The sequence below is a fragment of the Salvelinus fontinalis genome, chromosome 27, assembly GCF_029448725.1.
Source record: "Salvelinus fontinalis isolate EN_2023a chromosome 27, ASM2944872v1, whole genome shotgun sequence".
Classification (NCBI taxonomy): Eukaryota; Metazoa; Chordata; class Actinopteri; order Salmoniformes; family Salmonidae; genus Salvelinus; species Salvelinus fontinalis.
Window position 1 is genome coordinate 35,595,306 of NC_074691.1, and position 23,731 is coordinate 35,619,036.

The window sequence follows — 23,731 nt, forward strand, 5'->3', positions numbered from 1 at the left end:
ACCACCATCATCCTTCACCATAAGGATGGCGTCAGGTTTCCTCTAGATGTGACGCTTGGCATTCAGGCCAAAGAGTTCAATCTTGGTTTCATCAGACCAGAGAATTTTGTTTCTCATGGTCTGACAGCCTTTAGGGGAATCTTGGCAACTCCAAGTGGGCTGTATTTGTATTTGTATTTATTATGGATCCCCATTAGCTGCTGCCAAAGCAGCAGTTACTCTTCCTGGGGTCCAGCAAAATTAAGGCAGCTTATACAATTTTTAAACATTACAATACATTCACAGATTTCACAACACACTGTGTGCCCTCAGGCCCCTATTCCACCATTACCACATATCTACAGTACTAAATCCATGTGTATTTATAGTGCGTATGTTATTGTGTGTGTGTATGTGTCTGTGCCAACGTTTGTGTTGTTTCACAGTCCCTGCTGTTCCATAAGGTGTTTTTTATCTATTGTCCTGCTTGCGTCAGTCACTTGATGTTGAATAGAGTTCCATGTAGTCATGGCTCTATGTAGTTCTGTGTGCCTCCCATAGTCTGTTCTGGACTTGGGGACTGTGAAGAGGCTTCTTGTGGCATGTCTTGTGGGGTATGCATGTGTGTCCGAGCTGTGTGCCAGTAGTTCAGACAGACAGATTGGTGCATTCAACATGTCAATACCTCTCATAAATAAAAGTAGTGATGAAGTCAATCTCTCCTCCACTTTCAGCCAGGAGAGATTGACATGCATGTTATTAATATTAGCTCTCTGTGTACATCCAAGGGCCAGCCGTGCTGCCCTGTTCTGAGCCAATTGCAATTTTCCTAAGTCCTTTTTTGTGGCACTTGACCACACGACTGAACAGTAGTCAAGGTGCGACAAAACTAGGGCCTGTAGGACCTGCCTTGTTGATAGTGTTGTTAAGAAGGCAGAGCATCGCCTAATTATGGGCAGACTTCTCCCCATCTTAGCTACTACTGTATCAATATGTTTTGACCATGACAGTTTACAATCTAGTGTTACTCCAAGCAGTTTAGTCATCTCAAATTGCTCAATTTGCACATTATTTATTACAGGATTTAGTTGAGGTTTAGGTTTAGTGTAAGTTTTGTTCCAAATCCAATACTTTTAGTTTCAGAAATATTTAGGGATAACCTATTCCTTGCCACCCACTCTGAAACCAACTGCAGCTCTTTGTTGAGTGTTGCATTCATTTCAGTCGCTGTAGTAGCTGACGTGTATAGCGTTGAGTCGCATACATAGAAACTCTGGCATGTCGTTAGTAAAAATTTTAAAAAGCAAGGGGCCTAAACAGCTTCCCTGGGGAATTCCTGATTCTAACTGGATTATATTTGAATGGCTTCCATTAAAGAACACCCTCTGTGTTCTGTTTGACAAGTAACTCTTTATCCACATTATAGCAGGGGGTGTAAAGCCCTAACACATACTTTTTTTCCAGCAGCAGACTATGATCAATAATGTCAAAAGCGGCACTGAAGTCTAACAAGACAGCCCCCACAATCATTTTATCATCAATTTCTCTCAGCCAATCATCAGTCATTTACGTAAGTGCTGTGCTTGTTGAGTGTCCTTCCCTATAAGCATGCTGATTCTGTTGTCAATTTGTTTACTGTGAAATAGCATTGTATCTGGTCAAACAGAATTTTTTCCAGAAGTTTACTAAAGGTTGGTAACAGGCTGATTGGTGGGCTATTTGAGCCAGTAAATGGGGCTTTACTATTCTTGGGTAGCGAAATGACTTTAGCATCCCTCCATGCCTGAGGGCACACGCTCTCCAGTAGTCTTAAATTGAAGATGTGGCAATATCATCTGCTATTATCCTCAGTAATTTTCCATCTAGATTGTCAGACCCCAGTGGATGTCATTGTTGATAGAGAACAATCATTTTTTCACCTCGTCCACAATGACTTTACGGAATTCTAAAGTACAATTCTTGTCTTTGATTCATAGTGTAGTTTATTTGTACTTTTATTTAGTTTAGTCACGTGATTTCTTAATTTGCAGTACGTTTGCCAGACTTAATTTCCTTTTGCCGCACCTTTTGCTCATCCCTCTCAACCATACAATTTTTAAATTCCTCATCAATCCAAGGGGATTTAACAGTTTTTACAGTCATTTTCTTAATGGGTGTGTGCTTATTAGTAACTGGAATAAGTAGTTTCATAAATGTGTCAAGTGCAGCGTCTGGTTGCTTCTCATTACACAACACAGACCAGCTAATATTCTTTACATCATCAACATATGAATCACTACAAAACTTCTTGTATGACCTCTTATACACTATATTAGGCCCAGCCATTGCCATGTGCCTTTTACTGAGGAGTGGCTTCCGTCTGGCCACTCTACCATAAAGGCCTGATTGGTGGAGTGCTGCAGAGATGGTTATCCTTCTGGAAGATTCTTCCATTTCCACTTAATAACTAGAGCTCTGTCAGTGACCATCAAGTTCTTGGTCACCTCCCTGACCAAGGCCCTTCTCCCCCGATTGCTCAGTTTGGCCGGGCGGCCAGCTCTAGGAACAGTATTGGTGGTTCCAAACTTCTTCCATTTCAGAGTCCACTGTGTTCTTGGGGACCTTCTATGCTGCAGAGATGTTTTGTTACCCTGTGTGCCTCGACAGAATCCTGTCTCGGAGCTCTACGGATAATTCCTTCAACCTCATGGCTTGGTTTTTGCTCTGACATGCACTGTCAACTGTGGGACCTTATTTATATAGACAGGTATGTGCCTTTCCAAATCATGTTCAATCAATTGAATTTACCACAGGTGGACTCCAATAAAGTTGTAGAAACATCTCAAGGATGATCAATGGAAACAGGATGCATCTGAGCTCAATTTTGAGTCTCATAGCAACGGGTCTGAATACTTATGTAAATATGGTATGTGTTTTTTTTTCTTTTATAATTTTGCTTAAAATTCTAAAAGCCTGTTTTCGCTTTGTAATTTTTGGGGGGTATTGGTTGTAGATTGACGGGGATTCTTTAAAAAAAAACATCTATTTTGTAACAACATTTGGAAAAAGTCAAAGGGTCTGAATACTTTCCAAAAGCAATGTATACCAAGAGTTTCTGTGGAATATGGACATTTTAAACATATGTAACATCTGTCAGTGAGGGTTTATCATCCATCTTCTGTGATAGAGTGTGGCTCCCTGACTCTGTGTGAGCTGCATTAGTTAGTGCTGTATCTAATACCAACTTTAGAGATAAAAGCCTTTCAGACCTACGGATCAGACAAGCACAGCAGACAGCACTCAGTAACTCTGATATGACAAGTTATTTCAGATCACTACTGTCCTCATAGAGACAAGGCTGCTACACACACTGGCAGAGAACATAGTAGGTAAACCACCATTCAATACACACACACACACACACACACACACACACACACACACACACACACACACACACACACACACACACACACACACACACACACACACACACACACACACACACACACACACACACACACACACACACACACACACACACACACACCCACACACACACACACACACACACACACACACACACACACGTTACGCCACTTTCAGCTAATGTAATAAATGGCAACGATAGACAATACGATTTAACAATTTCGCTGGGAAGAATTACCGAAGGGATGCACAAGAGGTTATCTTTGTGTTCACTAACTGCACTCATTTAGCCCGTAATTCTTCTATGAGTCCTGACTTTACAATAGTCCCATAGAGCTGGGTGTGACTGGGTGGTCTTACAGCACAGCCTAGGACTCTGGGTCCAACGGTCTTGTATTAGAACCCCCCGGGTGAGAGTTGAAGTTACAGGTCTGGGATCATTCCCTAAATCCCATCCTTAACCATTTGGGGGGGGGGGGGGGGGGGGGGTACAACAGAAAACTGGCCTTTAGACCAGCGTCTAGGCTCCTTCACTACAGTGCTGCAACATATCTGTGTGTGCATGTCCTGCTCTGTGATCCGGTGTAATGACCATCATTACACTCTACATTACCCTATCAGAGCTATCTGAACCCAGCCAGAGGACACACACACACACACACGCACATGCGCACACACACATGCGCACACACACACACACATGCGCAAACACACACATGTGCACACACACACACACACGCACACACACACACACACACACACACACACATGCGCACACACAAACACACACACACGCACACACACACATGCAAAAAACCTCACACACACACATTACCTAGTGTTTAGACCATAGGAGTACCAGACCATGGTGGTGAATGGGATGCTTTGGTACGTCTGGATTACACAGCTCCAGGTCCATGACTAATATTGTTGTAGTCGATGGTTGCTTTCAAATGGCATCCTTATTCCTTATGTAGTGCATTGCCTTTGACCAGGGCAAATAGAGCTCTGGTCGATAGGAGGACACTAACATAGGGAATAGGCTGCCGATTGGATGATAGATGATAACTGCTAACGTAAGCCATGGAACAGATGCCCAGGGTAGAATGAACAACAAACAAGTCCAGTTAACCGTCAAGGTAGTGCGGCTTCGACCAGTCAGAGAGGTTACCGCCAGGTCAAGGTAGGGCGGCTTCGACCAGTCAGAGAGGTTATCGCCAGGTCAAGGTAGTGCGGCTTCGACCAGTCAGAGAGGTTATCGCCAGGTCAAGGTAGGGCGGCTTCGACCAGTCAGAGAGGTTATCGCCAGGTCAAGGTAGGGCGGCTTCGACCAGTCAGAGAGGTTATCGCCAGGTCAAGGTAGGGCGGCTTCGACCAGTCAGAGAGGTTATCGCCAGGTCAAGGTAGGGCGGCTTCGACCAGTCAGAGAGGTTATCGCCAGGTCAAGGTAGGGCGGCTTCGACCAGTCAGAGAGGTTATCGCCAGGTCAAGGTAGGACGGCTTCGACCAGTCAGAGAGGTTATCGCCAGGTCAAGGTAGGGCGGCTTCGACCAGTCAGAGAGGTTATCACCAGGTCAAGGTAGGGCGGCTTCGACCAGTCAGAGAGGTTATCGCCAGGTCAAGGTAGGGCGGCTTCGACCAGTCAGAGAGGTTATCGCCAGGTCAAGGTAGGGCGGCTTCGACCAGTCAGAGAGGTTATCACCAGGTCAAGGTAGGGCAGGCGGCTTCGACCAGTCAGAGAGGTTATCGCCAGGTCAAGGTAGAGCGGCTTCGACCAGTCAGAGAGGTTATCGCCAGGTCAAGGTAGGGCGGGCGGCTTCGACCAGTCAGAGAGGATATCGCCAGGTTCAGGTAGGGCGGGCGGCTTCGACCAGTCAGAGAGGATATCGCCAGGTCAAGGTAGGGCGGCTTCGACCAGTCAGAGAGGTTATCGCCAGGTCAAAGTAGGGCGGCTTCGACCAGTCAGAGAAGTTATCGCCAGGTTAAGGTAGAGCGGCTTCGACCAGTCAGATGCATTGCATTGCATTATGTTGAACAGTTTGTATTGTATTGTGTTGCTTTGCATTGCATTGTGTTGTATTGTGTTGTATTGTGTTGTGTTGCTATGCACCGCATTGTGTTGAATAGTGTTGTATTGTGTTGTGTTGCTATGCACTGCATTACGTTATGTTGAATAGTTTGTATTGTATTGTATTGAGTGACAACGCATCATAGGTCAGGGGTAGACCTTTCAGTCGCCAGCAACACAAGGAAAGGCTTTTGATGTAAATGTACTTACCAAGGTGGCTTAGCAGTTCAGACGTATTTTTCCGTGTTGTCGTGTCCTGTATATATATATATATTTACACCTTTTCTTCACATATCTTTTATTTATTTTATTATCCAAGAACTCAACTACAAAAGCTTTCCTGCAAAAGCTTTCCTGCAACCCGCTTCACCAATTACAATAAGTATTATTTACCTCAATCTGAAAATCCATCGTGGAAGTTAGCCAGGGCTAATTCAGAAGCTAGCCTGAAAGCTAACCAGAAGCTACTCCGATAGCTAGCCAGAAGCTAATCTGCAGCTGCCCCGAAATTAGCCGGTTTGCTGGCTAGCGTTGGTGTTTCAGCTGCCCACGTTTTGCGGTCATCAGCTATTCCTTTAGCTCGATAATCTACCGGCACTTTTGTGCAACGCGACTCGGACCGGAGCATTCCGGGACTTTTTTTCTCTCAGTTTCCCCGGATTCCAACCGCAGCCTCTGGACACTTGCACCTTGATTTCGCAGCTAGCTAGCTGCATACCGTGTGACTATTGGCTTACGTCGACCCCGGAGCTAACTCAAATCATGCTGGAGCTAGCCAGCTGAGGAGTTCCATCACCATCCGGACCCGTTTCTTTGTTGCTGCTGCAGATACGGAACCCCACCGGGCCTTCACGACTGACTGCCGACGTTATCTGCCCGAGGGATTTATCCAACCGGCACCTCCGTCCCGGCGTTACCTGAACGCTCATCTGAGGCCCGCTAATCGTTAGCTGTCTTATCGGCTGCTATCTGAACAAAACCCCACTACACGGAACCTACCGACGGAAACGCACGAGGTATCTACAAACAGACCTCCATCCTATGCTGCTACCGATAGCCATATACCCGGCCAGCTGTCTGGATCGCCACGACCCCAACCAACCTCTACTCACTGGACCCTTATTTATCACTCGATTAAGCTTGCCTCTCCTTAATGTAAATATGCCTTGTCCATTGCTGTTCTGGTTAGTGTTTATTGGCTTATTTCACTGTAGAGATTCTAGCCCTGCTCTCTATACCATATCCAACCCTGCAGTTCCACCACCCACATATGCGATGACATCACCTGGTTTCAATGATGTTTCTAGAGACAAGATCTCTCTCATCATCACTCAATACCTAGGTTTACCTCCACTGTATTCACATCCTACCATACCTTTGTCTGTACATTATTCCTTTAAACTATTTTATCGCCCCCAGAAACTTCCTTTTACTCTCTGCTCTGGTACCTCTAGGCGACCAATTCTCATAGCTTTTAGCCGTACCATTATCCTACTTCTCCTCTGTTCCTCTGGTGATGTAGAGGTGAATCCAGGCCCTGCAGTACCTGGCTCCACTCCTATTCCCCAGGCGCTCTCTTTTGATGACTTCTGTAACCGTAATAGCCTTGGCTTCATGCATGTTAACATTAGGAGCCTCCTCCCTAAGTTTGTTTTGTTCACTGCTTTAGCACACTCTACCAAACCGGATGTTTTAGCCGTGTCTGAATCCTGGCTTAGAAAGACCACCAAAAATTCAGACATTTTTATCCCCAATTACAATATTTTCAGACAAGATAGAACGGCCAAAGGGGGCGGTGTTGCAATCTACTGCAAAGACTGCCTGCAGAGTTCTGTTATACTATCCAGGTCTGTTCCCAAACAATTTGAACTTCTACTTTTAAAAATCCACCTCTCTAAAAACAAGTCTCTCACCGTTGCCGCCTGCTATAGACCACCCTCTGCCCCCAGCTGTGCTCTGGACACTATATGTGAACTGATTGCCCCCCATCTATCTTCAGAGCTCGTGCTGCTAGGCGACCTAAATTTGAACATGCTCAACACCCCAGCCACCCTACAATCTAAGCTTGATGCCCTCAATCTCACACAAATTATTAATGAACCTACCAGGTACCACCCCAATTCCGTAAACACGGGTACCCTCATAGATATCATCCTAACAAACTTGCCCTCCAAATACACCTCTGCTGTTTTTAACCAAGATCTCAGCGATCACTGCCTCATTGCCTGCATCCGTAATGGGTCAGCGGTCAAACGACCTCCACTCATCACTGTCAAACGCTCCCTGAAACACTTCAGCGAGCAGGCCTTCCTAATTGACCTGGCCGGGGTATCCTGGAAGGATATTGATCTCATCCCGTCAGTAGAGGATGCCTGGTCATTTTTTTAAAATGCCTTCCTCACCATCTTGAATAAGCATGCCCCATTCAAGAAATTTAGAACCAGGAACAGATATAGCCCTTGGTTCTCTCCTGACCTGACTGCCCTTAACCAACAGAAAAACATCCTATGGCGTTCTGCATTAGCATCGAACAGCCCCCGTGATATGCAACTTTTCAGGGAAGCCAGAAACCAATATACACAGGCAGTTAGAACAGCCAAGGCTAGCTTTTTCAAGCAGAAATTTGCTTCCTGCAACACAAATTCAAAAAAGTTCTGGGACACCGTAAAGTCCATGGAGAATAAGAACACCTCCTCCCAGCTTCCATCCGCCCTGAAGATAGGAAACACTGTCACCACCGACAAATCCACTATAATTGAGAATTTCAATAAGCATTTTTCTACGGCTGGCCATGCTTTCCACCTGGCTACCCCTACCCGGGACAACAGCACTGCCCTCCCCTCTGCTACTCGCCCAAGCCTTCCCCATTTCTCTTTCTCCCAAATACAGTCAGCTGATGTTCTTAATGAGCTGCAAAATCTGGACCCTTACAAATCAGCCGGGCTAGATAATCTGGACCCTTTCTTTCTAAAACTATCTGCTGAAATTGTTGCCACCCCTATTACTAGCCTCTTCAACCTCTCTTTCGTGTCGTCTGAGATCCCCAAAGATTGGAAAGCAGCTGCGGTTATCCCCCTCTTCAAAGGGGGGGACACCCTTGACCCTAACTGCTACAGACCTATATCTATCCTACCCTGCCTTTCTAAGGTCTTCGAAAGCCAAGTCAACAAACAGATTACCGACCATTTCGAATCACACCACACCTTCTCCGCTATGCAATCTGGTTTCAGAGCTGGTCGTGGGTGCACCTCAGCCACGCTCAAGGTCATAAACGATATCGTAACCGCCATCGATAGGAAACAATACTGTGCAGCCGTATTCATTGACCTGGCCAAGGCTTTTGACTCTGTCAATCACCACATCCTCATTGGCAGACTCGACAGCCTTGGTTTCTCTAATGATTGCCTCGCCTGGTTCACCAACTACTTCTCTGATAGAGTTCAGTGTGTCAAATCGGAGGGTCTGTTGTCCGGGCCTCTGGCAGTCTCTATGGGGGTGCCACAGGGTTCAATTCTTGGACCGACTCTCTTCTCTGTTTACATCAATGATGTCGCTCTTGCTGCTGGTGATTCTCTGATCCACCTCTACGCAGACGACACTATTCTGTATACTTCTGGCCCTTCTTTTGACACTGTGTTAACAACCCTCCAGGCGAGCTTCAATGCCATACAACTCTCCTTCCGTGGCCTCCAACTGCTCTTAAATACAAGTAAAACCAAATGCATGCTCTTCAACCGATCGCTGCCTGCTCCTGCCCGCCTGTCCAACATCACTACTTTGGACGGCTCTGACTTAGAATATGTGGACAACTACAAATACCTAGGTGTCTGGTTAGACTGTAAACTCTCCTTCCAGACCCACATCAAACATCTCCAATCCAAAGTCAAATCTAGAATTGGCTTCCTATTCCGCAACAAAGCATCCTTTACTCATGCTGCCAAACATACCCTTGTAAAACTGACCATCCTACCAATCCTCGACTTCGGTGATGTCATTTACAAAATAGCCTCCAAAACCCTACTCAATAAATTGGATGCAGTCTATCACAGTGCCATCCGTTTTGTCACCAAAGCCCCATATACTACCCACCACTGCGACCTGTACACTCTCGTTGGCTGGCCCTCGCTTCATACTCGTCGCCAAACCCACTGGTTCCAGGTCATCTACAAGACCCTGCTAGGTAAAGTCCCCCCTTATCTCAGCTCGCTGGTCACCATAGCAGCACCTACCCGTAGCACGCGCTCCAGCAGGTATATCTCTTTGGTCACCCCCAAAACCAATTCTTCCTTTGGCCGCCTCTCCTTCCAGTTCTCTGCTGCCAATGACTGGAACGAACTACAAAAATCTCTGAAACTGGAAACACCTATCTCCCTCACTAGCTTTAAGCACCAGCTGTCAGAGCAGCTCATAGATTACTGCACCTGTACATAACCCATCTACAATTTAGCCCAAACAACTACCTCTTTACCTACTGTATTTATTTATTAATTTATTTTGCTCCTTTGCACCCCATTATTTCTGTCTCTACTTTGCACTTTCTTCCAATGCAAACCAACCATTCCAGTGTTTTTTTTAGTTTTTATTTTACTTGCTGTGTTGTACTCACTTCGCCTCCATGGCCTTTTTATATTTTTATTTATTTATACATATATCTGTTTGCCTTCACCTCCCTTATCTCACCTCACTTGCTCACATTGTATATATACTTGTTTTTTTTATTTTCTTCACTGTATTATTGACTATATGTTTGTTTTTACTCCATGTGTAACTATGTGTTGTTGTATGTGTCGAACTGCTTTGCTTTATCTTGGCCAGGTCGCAATTGTAAATGAGAACGTGTTCTCAATTTGCCTACCTGGTTAAATAAAGGTTAAATAAATAAAATAAATAAAAATTGTGTTGCATTGCATTGTGTTGTATTGTGTTGTGTTGCTATGCATTGCATTATGTTGAATAGTTTGTATTGTGTTGTGTTGCTATGCATTGCATTGTGTTGAATAGTGTTGTATTGTGTTGTGTTGCTATGCACTGCATTACGTTATGTTGAATAGTTTGTATTGTGTTGTGTTGCTTTGCATTGCATTATGTTGAATAGTGTTGCGTTGTGTTTCTAAGCATTGTGTTGTGTTGAATAGTGTTCTGTTGCTATGCATTGCATTACGTTATGTTGAATAGTGTTGTGTTGCTATGCATTGCATTGTGTTGAATAGTGTTGTATTGTGTTGTGTTGCTATGCACTGCATTATGTTATGTTGAATAGTGTTGTGTTGCTATGCATTACGTTATGTTGAATAGTGTTGTATTGTGTTGTGTTGCTATGCATTGCATTGTGTTGAATAGTGTTGTATTGTGTTGTGTTGCTATGCACTGCATTGCGTTATGTTGAATAGTGCTGATTTTGTCTGCACTGTGTTTTTAAAGCCCACGACAACAGGATTAAATTTGAAAACCAATCCAGTAAATTACTAAACGGGAATCAGCAAAATTAATAATAATAAATAGGAACTGAAAATACTCAGAGAAACGAGAGGAAATGACCAACACAACAAACGAATGACTTTCAGATCTTTAAATCAGATCTTTAAAAGAGTTCAATTGGAAAGCCAGTACTGCGTTACTTACTCTCTCCTCTGGTAGAAAGAAAATCCATATTTTCTACATCAACACAAACAGTTTTCTCTCTCTCAAATTAAACATATGCCCCTGGCTTTCAGACACTATCCTCACTCAGCTCTCACTCACTACTGAAAAACGCTAGCTGCATCTTGGAGCAATTTTGTTACGGTTAGGCCTGGGATTCCTTGCCACAGACAAATCCAATGTACAGCATTTTTTGGTGTTCGGTGCCAGCTCCCTGCTCCCAGCTCCCAGCTCTCTGCTCCCTGCTCCCAGCTCCCAGCTCTCTGCTCCCTGCTCCCAGCTCCCAGCTCTCTGCTCCTTGCTCCCAGCTCCCACCTCTCAGCTCCCAGCTCCCAGCTCCCTGCACCCAGCTCCCTGCTCCCAGCTCCCTACTCCCAGCTCCCTGCTCCCAGCTCCCAGCTCCCTGCTCCCAGCTCCCAGCTCCCAGCTCCCTACTCCCAGCTCCCTGCTCCCAGCTCCCAGCTCCCTGCACCCAGCTCCCTGCTCCCAGCTCCCACCTCCCTGCTCCCAGCTCCCTGCTCCCAGCTCCCTGCTCCCAGCTCCCTGCTCCCAGCTCCCTGCTCCCAGCTCCCAGCTCCCAGCTCCCAGCTCCCTGCTCCCACCTCCCTGCTCCCAGCTCCCTGCTCCCTGCTCCCAGCTCCCTGCTCCCTGCTCCCAGCTCCCACCTCCTACCTCCCACCTCCCTGCACCCAGCTCCCTGCTCCCAGCTCCCAGCTCCCACCTCCTACCTCCCACCTCCCTGCTCCCAGCTCCCACCTCCCTGCTCCCAGCTCCCTGCTCCCTGCTCCCAGCTCCCACCTCCTACCTCCTACCTCCCACCTCCCTGCTCTCAGCTCCCTGCACCCAGCTCCCTACTCCCTGCTCCCTGCTCCCAGCTCCCAGCTGCCACCACCACATGCCGTCTCTGTCTCTGGCTGGGGAGGCTGTGGCTACGGGCCAAGTCCAATCCCCGAATGGACATCAGACCCCATCTGCAGCTCCATCTCTAACACACGTGCGCGCACACACACACACACACACACACACACACACACACACACACACACACACACACACACACACACACACACACACACTGGATGACTGTGGCCTTGACCCGAGCCACTGGGTGCTAAGCTCCAAGACGTTTGACTGAAACACACCACACTTGAGAACATTAGCGCCTTCCACCCATTTAAACAATACGGTGACCCAGAGAGCCGCTTCCCTTTGAGCCGCGGCCAAGACATCTGAATCCACTCTGCCCAAATGAGGGCTTATTTTTCAAAGCATGCCTCTCATTTGCGCTGTCACAAGCATCACCCGTGCCACTGTCGATGTGCGTGTGTGAAGGGAGGGGGGTTATTGTTCGTGTCTGTACGCGTGTGTGAAGGGGGGGGGGGGTATTGTTCCTGTCTGTAAGCGTGTGTGAAGGGAGGGGGGTTATTGTTCCTGTCTGTACGCGTGTGTGAAGGGGGGGGTTATTGTTCCTGTCTGTACGCGTGTGTGAAGGGGGGGGTTATTGTTCCTGTCTGTAAGCGTGTGTGAAGGGAGGGGGGGGGGTTATTGTTTGTGTCTGTACGAGTGTGTGAAGGGGGGGGGTTATTGTTCCTGTCTGTAAGCGTGTGTGAAGGGAGGGGGGGGGGGGGTTATTGTTTGTGTCTGTACGAGTGTGTGAAGGGGGGGGGGTTATTGTTCCTGTCTGTAAGCGTGTGTGAAGGGAGGGGAGGGGGGGGTTATTTTTTGTGTCTGTAAGCGTGTGTGAAGGGAGGGGGGTTATTGTTCCTGTCTGTAAGCATGTGTGAAGGGGGGGGGGGGGGGGGGGGGGCGGGGGGTTATTGTTCCTGTCTGTAAGCATGTGTGAAGGGAGGGGGGTTATTGTTCGTGTCTGTACGCGTGTGTGAGGGGAGGGGGGTTATTGTTCCTGTCTGTACGCGTGTGTGAAGGGAGGGGGGTTATTGTTCGTGTCTGTACGCGTGTGTTTTATTTATTTTTATTTAACCTTTATTTAACCAGGTAGGCAAATTGAGAACACGTTCTCATTTACAATTGCGACCTGGCCAAGATAAAGCAAAGCAGTTCGACACATACAACAACACATAGTTACACATGGAGTAAAAACAAACATATAGTCAATAATACAGTGAAAAAAATAAGTCTACAGTATATACAATGTGAGCAAGTGAGGTGAGATAAGGGGGGTGAAGGCAAACAGATATATGTATAAATAAATAAAAATATAAAAAGGCCATGGAGGCGAAGTGAGTACAACACAGCAAGTAAAATAAAAACTAAAAAAAACACTGGAATGGTTGGTTTGCATTGGAAGAAAGTGCAAAGTAGAGACAGAAATAATGGGGTGCAAAGGAGCAAAATAAATTAATAAATAAATACAGTAGGTAAAGAGGTAGTTGTTTGGGCTAAATTGTAGATGGGTTATGTACAGGTGCAGTAATCTATGAGCTGCTCTGACAGCTGGTGCTTAAAGCTAGTGAGGGAGATAGGTGTTTCCAGTTTCAGAGATTTTTGTAGTTCGTTCCAGTCATTGGCAGCAGAGAACTGGAAGGAGAGGCGTCCAAAGGAAGAATTGGTTTTGGGGGTGACTAGAGAGATATACCTGCTGGAGCGCGTGCTACGGGTAGGTGCTGCTATGGTGACCAGCGAGCTGAGATAAGGGGGGACTTTACCTAGCAGGGTCTTGTAGATGACCTGGAACCAATGGGTTTGGCGACGAGTATGAAGCGAGGGCCAGCCAACGAGAGTGTACAGGTCGCAGTGGTGGGTAGTATATGGGGCTTTGGTGACAAAACGGATGGCACTGTGATAGACTGCATCCAATTTATTGAGTAGGGTTTTGGAGGCTATTTTGTAAATGACATCACCGAAGTCGAGGATTGGTAGGATGGTCAGTTTTACAAGGGTATGTTTGGCAGCATGAGTAAAGGATGCTTTGTTGCGGAATAGGAAGCCAATTCTAGATTTGACTTTGGATTGGAGATGTTTGATGTGGGTCTGGAAGGAGAGTTTACAGTCTAACCAGACACCTAGGTATTTGTAGTTGTCCACATATTCTAAGTCAGAGCCGTCCAAAGTAGTGATGTTGGACAGGCGGGCCGGAGCAGGCAGCGATCGGTTGAAGAGCATGCATTTGGTTTTACTTGTATTTAAGAGCAGTTGGAGGCCACGGAAGGAGAGTTGTATGGCATTGAAGCTCGCCTGGAGGGTTGTTAACACAGTGTCAAAAGAAGGGCCAGAAGTATACAGAATAGTGTCGTCTGCGTAGAGGTGGATCAGAGAATCACCAGCAGCAAGAGCGACATCATTGATGTAAACAGAGAAGAGAGTCGGTCCAAGAATTGAACCCTGTGGCACCCCCATAGAGACTGCCAGAGGCCCGGACAACAGACCCTCCGATTTGACACACTGAACTCTATCAGAGAAGTAGTTGGTGAACCAGGCGAGGCAATCATTAGAGAAACCAAGGCTGTCGAGTCTGCCAATGAGGAGGGAGGGGGGTTATTGTTCGTGTCTGTATTCGTGTGTGTAATGGAAATTTGGTGATTACAACCATGACTAAACTATATGTTTGGTGATTCAGAAGTTGTGTGTTCACTCATTTCAGTTCCTTCTTCCTGTCTTTCATTTCTTCCCCATTAAAAGAAACTGATAACTATTTCTATGACGTGGTATCAAAAGTAAAGGGTTAAGCTAATCTCAAACCTTGAATTTGAATGTTATTAGATATGACAATCATCAGACATTCCTGACTGTCTTTAAGCACTTGTTAGACTTAACAACCATTTAAAGACAGTATTTGACGACATAAGGATGTGTAGGATGTGGTGATCAAACCAGGACACAGTCAGTCCCATAGCTGACTGAGTCACTGAGTCACGGGGAGTCATATGCATCAGCCACAGAAACTGTTCCCAACCAACCAATCCTCTCCTCTCCTCTCCTCTCCTCTCCTCTCCTCTCCTCTCCTCTCCTCTCTCCTCTCTCCTCTCTCCTCTCTCCTCTCTCCTCTCTCCTCTCTCCTCTCTCCTCTCTCCTCTCTCCTCTCCTCTCTCCGCTCTCCTCTCTATCTCCTCTCTCTCTACTCTCCACTCTCCTCTCTCCTCTCTCCGCTCTCCGCTCTCCTCTCTATCTCCTCTCTCTCTACTCTCCTCTCTCCTCTCTCCACTCTCCTCTCTCCACTCTCTCCACCGACAAGTCTTCACAAAATCTGAGATGAGGCTGGATTTAAAAGTCTTAGTTGAGACCCCTCATTATCCATTAGGATCCTCACTGCTTCTCTGTCCTGATTGGGACTGTGTAGACACCATCACTCTGCATCAGGGTGATCCAGACAGAATTTTACAGTATATTACAGGGTGATCCAGACAGAATTTTACAGTATATTACAGGGTGATCCAGACAGAATTTTACAGTATATTACAGGGTGATCCAGGCAGAATATTACAGCATATTACAGGGTGATCCAGACAGAATGTTACAATATATTACAGGGTGATCCAGACAGAATTTTACAGTATATTACAGGGTGATCCAGACAGAATGTTACAGGATATTACAGGGTGATCCAGACAGAATGTTACAGTATATTACAGGGTGATCCAGACAGAATTTTACAGTATATTACAGGGTGATCCAGACAGAATGTTACAACATACAGTATATTAAAGGGTGATCCAGACAGAATGTTACAACATACAGTATATTACAGGGTGATCCAGACAGAATGTTACAGTATATTACAGGGTGATCCAGACAGAATGTTACAATATATTACAGGGTGATCCAGACAGAATGTTACAACATACAGTATATTACAGGGTGATCCAGACAGAATGTTACAGTATATTACAGGGTGATCCAGACAGAATGTTACAATATATTACAGGGTGATCCAGACAGAATGTTACAGTATATTACAGGGTGATCCAGACAGAATGTTACAATATATTACAGGGTGATCCAGACAGAATGTTACAGCATATTACATGGTGATCCAGACAGAATGTTACAATATATTACAGGGTGATCCAGACAGAATGTTACAACATACAGCATATTACAGGGTGATCCAGGCAGAATGTTACAGCATATTACAGGGTGATCCAGACAGAATGTTACAATATACAGTATGTTACAGGGTGATCCAGGCAGAATGTTACAACATACAGCATATTACAGGGTGATCCAGACAGAATGTTACAACATACAGTATGTTACAGGGTGATCAAGACAGAAAGTTACAATATATTACAGGGTGATCCAGACAGAATGTTACAATATATTACAGGGTGATCCAGACAGAATGTTACAACATACAGTATATTACAGGGTGATCCAGACAGAATGTTACAGTATATTACAGGGTGATCCAGACAGAATGTTACAGTATATTACAGGGTGATCCAGACAGAATGTTACAACATACAGTATGTTACACGGTGATCCAGGCAGAATGTTACAACATACAGCATATTACAAGGTGATCCAGACAGAATGTTACAATATATTACAGGGTGATCCAGACAGAATATTACAACATACAGTACATTACAAGGTGATCCAGACAGAATGTTACAATATATTACAGGGTGTTCCAGACAGAATGTTACAACATACAGTATATTACAGGGTGATCCAGACAGAATGTTACAACATATTACAGGGTGATCCAGACAGATAGTTACAACATATTACAGGGTGATCCAGACAGAATGTTACAATATATTACAGGGTGATCCAGACAGAATGTTAAAGTATATTACAGGGTGATCCAGACAGAATGTTACAACATGCAGTATATTACAGGGTGATCCAGACAGAATGTTACAGTATATTACAGGGTGATCCAGACAGAATTTTACAGTATATTACAGGGTGATCCAGACAGAATGTTACAACATACAATATATTACAGGGTGATCCAGACAGAATGTTACAACATACAGTATATTACAGGGTGATCCAGACAGAATGTTACAGTATATTACAGGGTGATGCAGACAGAATGTTACAATATATTACAGGGTGATCCAGACAGAATGTTACAGTATATTACAGGGTGATCCAGACAGAATGTTACAACATATTACAGGGTGATCCAGACATGATGTTACAATATATTACAGGGTGATCCAGACAGAATGTTACAGTATATTACAGGGTGATCCAGACAGAATGTTACAATATATTACAGGGTGATCCAGACAGAATGTTACAGCATATTACAGGGTGATCCAGACAGAATGTTACAATATATTACAGGGTGATCCAGACAGAATGTTACAACATACAGTATATTACAGGGTGATCCAGGCAGAATGTTACAGCATATTACAGGGTGATCCAAACAGAATGTTACAATATATTACAGGGTGATCCAGACAGAATTTTACAATATATTACATGGTGATCCAGACAGAATGTTACAACATACAGTATATTACAGGGTGATCCAGACAGAATGTTACAACATACAGTATGTTACAGGGTGATCCGGGCAGAATGTTACAACATACAGCATATTACAGGGTGATCCAGACAGAATGTTACAGTATATTACAGGGTGATCCAGACAGAATGTTACAATATATTACAGGCTGATCCAGACAGAATGTTACAGTACATTACAAGGTGATCCAGACAGAATGTTACCATATATTACAGGGTGATCCAGACAGAATGTTACAACATACAGTATATTACAGGGTGATCCAGACAGAATGTTACAATATATTACAGGCTGATCCAGACAGAATGTTACACTATATTACAAGGTGATCCAGGCAGAATGTTACAGTATATTACAGGGTGATCCAGACAGAATGTTACAGTATATTACAGGGTGATCCAGACAGAATGTTACAGTATATTACAGGGTGATCCAGACAGAATGTTACAATATATTACAGGCTGATCCAGACAGAATGTTACAGTACATTACAAGGTGATCCAGACAGAATGTTACAATATATTACAGGGTGATCCAGACAGAATGTTACAACATACAGTATATCACAGGGTGATCCAGACAGAATGTTACAGTATATTACAGGGTGATCCAGACAGAATGTTACAGTATATTACAGGGTGATCCAGACAGAATGTTACAACATACAATATATCACAGGGTGATCCAGACAGAATGTTACAGTATATTACAGGGTGATCCAGACAGAATGTTACAGTATATTACAGGGTGATCCAGACAGAATGTTACAATATATTACAGGGTGATCCAGACAGAATGTTACAACATACAGTATATCACAGGGTGATCCAGACAGAATGTTACAGTATATTACAGGGTGATCCAGACAGAATGTTACAGTATATTACAGGGTGATCCAGACAGAATGTTACAGTATATTACAGGGTGATCCAGACAGAATGTTACAATATATTACAGGGTGATCCAGACAGAATGTTACAGTATATTACAGGGTGATCCAGACAGAATGTTACAACATATTACAGGGTGATCCAGACAGAATGTTACAATATATTACAGGGTGATCCAGACAGAATGTTACAGTATATTACAGGGTGATCCAGACAGAATGTTACAATATTTTACAGGGTGATCCAGACAGAATGTTACAGCATATTACAGGGTGATCCAGACAGAATGTTACAATATATTACAGGGTGATCCAGACAGAATGTTACAACATACAGTATATTACAGGGTGATCCAGGCAGAATGTTTCAGCATATTACAGGGTGATCCAGACAGAATGTTACAATATATTACAGGGTGATCCAGACAGAATTTTACAGTATATTACAGGGTGATCCAGACAGAATGTTACAACATACAGTATATTACAGGGTGATCCAGACAGAATGTTACAGTATATTACAGGGTGATCCAGACAGAATGTTACAACATACAGTATATTACAGGGTGATCCAGACAGAATGTTACAATATATTACAGGGTGATCCAGACAGAATGTTACAACATACAGTATATTACAGGGTGATCCAGACAGAATGTTACAGTATATTACAGGGTGATCCAGACAGAATGTTACAGTATATTACAGGGTGATCCAGACAGAATGTTACAACATATTACAGGGTGATCCAGACAGAATGTTACAATATATTACAGGGTGATCCAGACAGAATGTTGCAGTATATTACAGGGTGATCCAGACAGAATTTTACAGTATATTACAGGGTGATCCAGACAGAATGTTACAACATACAGTATATTACAGGGTGATCCAGACAGAATGTTACAATATATTACAGGCTGATCCAGACAGAATGTTACACTATATTACAAGGTGATCCAGGCAGAATGTTACAGTATATTACAGGGTGATCCAGACAGAATGTTACAGTATATTACAGGGTGATCCAGACAGAATGTTACAGTATATTACAGGGTGATCCAGACAGAATGTTACAATATATTACAGGCTGATCCAGACAGAATGTTACAGTACATTACAAGGTGATCCAGACAGAATGTTACAATATATTACAGGGTGATCCAGACAGAATGTTACAACATACAGTATATCACAGGGTGATCCAGACAGAATGTTACAGTATATTACAGGGTGATCCAGACAGAATGTTACAGTATATTACAGGGTGATCTAGACAGAATGTTACAACATATTACAGGGTGATCCAGACAGAATGTTACAATATATTACAGGGTGATCCAGACAGAATGTTACAGTATATTACAGGGTGATCCAGACAGAATGTTACAATATATTGCAGGGTGATCCAGACAGAATGTTACAGCATATTACAGGGTGATCCAGACAGAATGTTACAATATATTACAGGGTGATCCAGACAGAATGTTACAACATACAGTATATTACAGGGTGATCCAGGCAGAATGTTTCAGCATATTACAGGGTGATCCAGACAGAATGTTACAATATATTACAGGGTGATCCAGACAGAATTTTACAGTATATTACAGGGTGATCCAGACAGAATGTTACAACATACAGTATGTTACAGGGTGATCCAGGCAGAATGTTACAACATACAGTATATTACAGGGTGATCCAGACAGAATGTTACAGTATATTACAGGGTGATCCAGACAGAATGTTACAACATACAGTATATTACAGGGTGATCCAGACAGAATGTTACAATATATTACAGGGTGATCCAGACAGAATGTTACAACATACAGTATATTACAGGGTGATCCAGACAGAATGTTACAGTATATTACAGGGTGATCCAGACAGAATGTTACAGTATATTACAGGGTGATCCAGACAGAATGTTACAGTATATTACAGGGTGATGCAGACAGAATGTTACAATATATTACAGGGTGATCCAGACAGAATGTTACAGTATATTACAGGGTGATCCAGACAGAATGTTACAACATATTACAGGGTGATCCAGACATGATGTTACAATATATTACAGGGTGATCCAGACAGAATGTTACAGTATATTACAGGGTGATCCAGACAGAATGTTACAATATATTACAGGGTGATCCAGACAGAATGTTACAGCATATTACAGGGTGATCCAGACAGAATGTTACAATATATTACAGGGTGATCCAGACAGAATGTTACAACATACAGTATATTACAGGGTGATCCAGGCAGAATGTTACAGCATATTACAGGGTGATCCAAACAGAATGTTACAATATATTACAGGGTGATCCAGACAGAATTTTACAATATATTACATGGTGATCCAGACAGAATGTTACAACATACAGTATATTACAGGGTGATCCAGACAGAATGTTACAACATACAGTATGTTACAGGGTGATCCGGGCAGAATGTTACAACATACAGCATATTACAGGGTGATCCAGACAGAATGTTCCAGTATATTACAGGGTGATCCAGACAGAATGTTACAATATATTACAGGCTGATCCAGACAGAATGTTACAGTACATTACAAGGTGATCCAGACAGAATGTTACCATATATTACAGGGTGATCCAGACAGAATGTTACAACATACAGTATATTACAGGGTGATCCAGACAGAATGTTACAATATATTACAGGCTGATCCAGACAGAATGTTACACTATATTACAAGGTGATCCAGGCAGAATGTTACAGTATATTACAGGGTGATCCAGACAGAATGTTACAGTATATTACAGGGTGATCCAGACAGAATGTTACAGTATATTACAGGGTGATCCAGACAGAATGTTACAATATATTACAGGCTGATCCAGACAGAATGTTACAGTACATTACAAGGTGATCCAGACAGAATGTTACAATATATTACAGGGTGATCCAGACAGAATGTTACAACATACAGTATATCACAGGGTGATCCAGACAGAATGTTACAGTATATTACAGGGTGATCCAGACAGAATGTTACAGTATATTACAGGGTGATCCAGACAGAATGTTACAACATACAATATATCACAGGGTGATCCAGACAGAATGTTACAGTATATTACAGGGTGATCCAGACAGAATGTTACAGTATATTACAGGGTGATCCAGACAGAATGTTACAATATATTACAGGGTGATCCAGACAGAATGTTACAACATACAGTATATCACAGGGTGATCGAGACAGAATGTTACAGTATATTACAGGGTGATCCAGACAGAATGTTACAGTATATTACAGGGTGATCCAGACAGAATGTTACAGTATATTACAGGGTGATCCAGACAGAATGTTACAATATATTACAGGGTGATCCAGACAGAATGTTACAGTATATTACAGGGTGATCCAGACAGAATTTTACAACATATTACAGGGTGATCCAGACAGAATGTTACAATATATTACAGGGTGATCCAGACAGAATGTTACAGTATATTACAGGGTGATCCAGACAGAATGTTACAATATATTACAGGGTGATCCAGACAGAATGTTACAGCATATTACAGGGTGATCCAGACAGAATGTTACAATATATTACAGGGTGATCCAGACAGAATGTTACAACATACAGTATATTACAGGGTGATCCAGGCAGAATGTTTCAGCATATTACAGGGTGATCCAGACAGAATGTTACAATATATTACAGGGTGATCCAGACAGAATTTTACAGTATATTACAGGGTGATCCAGACAGAATGTTACAACATACAGTATGTTACAGGGTGATCCAGGCAGAATGTTACAACATACAGTATATTACAGGGTGATCCAGACAGAATGTTACAGTATATTACAGGGTGATCCAGACAGAATGTTACAACATACAGTATATTACAGGGTGATCCAGACAGAATGTTACAATATATTACAGGGTGATCCAGACAGAATGTTACAACATACAGTATATTACAGGGTGATCCAGACAGAATGTTACAGTATATTACAGGGTGATCCAGACAGAATGTTACAGTATATTACAGGGTGATCCAGACAGAATGTTACAACATATTACAGGGTGATCCAGACAGAATGTTACAATATATTACAGGGTGATCCAGACAGAATGTTACAGTATATTACAGGGTGATCCAGACAGAATTTTACAGTATATTACAGGGTGATCCAGACAGAATGTTACAACATACAGTATATTACAGGGTGATCCAGACAGAATGTTACAATATATTACAGGCTGATCCAGACAGAATGTTACACTATATTACAAGGTGATCCAGGCAGAATGTTACAGTATATTACAGGGTGATCCAGACAGAATGTTACAGTATATTACAGGGTGATCCAGACAGAATGTTACAGTATATTACAGGGTGATCCAGACAGAATGTTACAATATATTACAGGCTGATCCAGACAGAATGTTACAGTACATTACAAGGTGATCCAGACAGAATGTTACAATATATTACAGGGTGATCCAGACAGAATGTTACAACATACAGTATATCACAGGGTGATCCAGACAGAATGTTACAGTATATTGCAGGGTGATCCAGACAGAATGTTACAGTATATTACAGGGTGATCTAGACAGAATGTTACAACATATTACAGGGTGATCCAGACAGAATGTTACAATATATTACAGGGTGATCCAGACAGAATGTTACAGTATATTACAGGGTGATCCAGACAGAATGTTACAATATATTGCAGGGTGATCCAGACAGAATGTTACAGCATATTACAGGGTGATCCAGACAGAATGTTACAATATATTACAGGGTGATCCAGACAGAATGTTACAACATACAGTATATTACAGGGTGATCCAGGCAGAATGCTTCAGCATATTACAGGGTGATCCAGACAGAATGTTACAATATATTACAGGGTGATCCAGACAGAATGTTACAACATACAGTATATTACAGGGTGATCCAGACAGAATGTTACAGTATATTACAGGGTGATCCAGACAGAATGTTACAACATATTACAGGTTGATCCAGACAGAATGTTACAACATACAGTATATTACAGGGTGATCCAGACAGAATGTTACAACATACAGTATATTACAGGGTGATCCAGACAGAATGTTACAACATACAGTATATTACAGGGTGATCCAGACAGAATGTTACCACATACAGTATATTACAGGGTGATCCAGACAGAATGTTACAACATACAATATATTACAGGGTGATTCAGACAGAATGTTACAACATATAGTATATTACAGGGTGATCCAGACAGAATGTTACAATATATTAC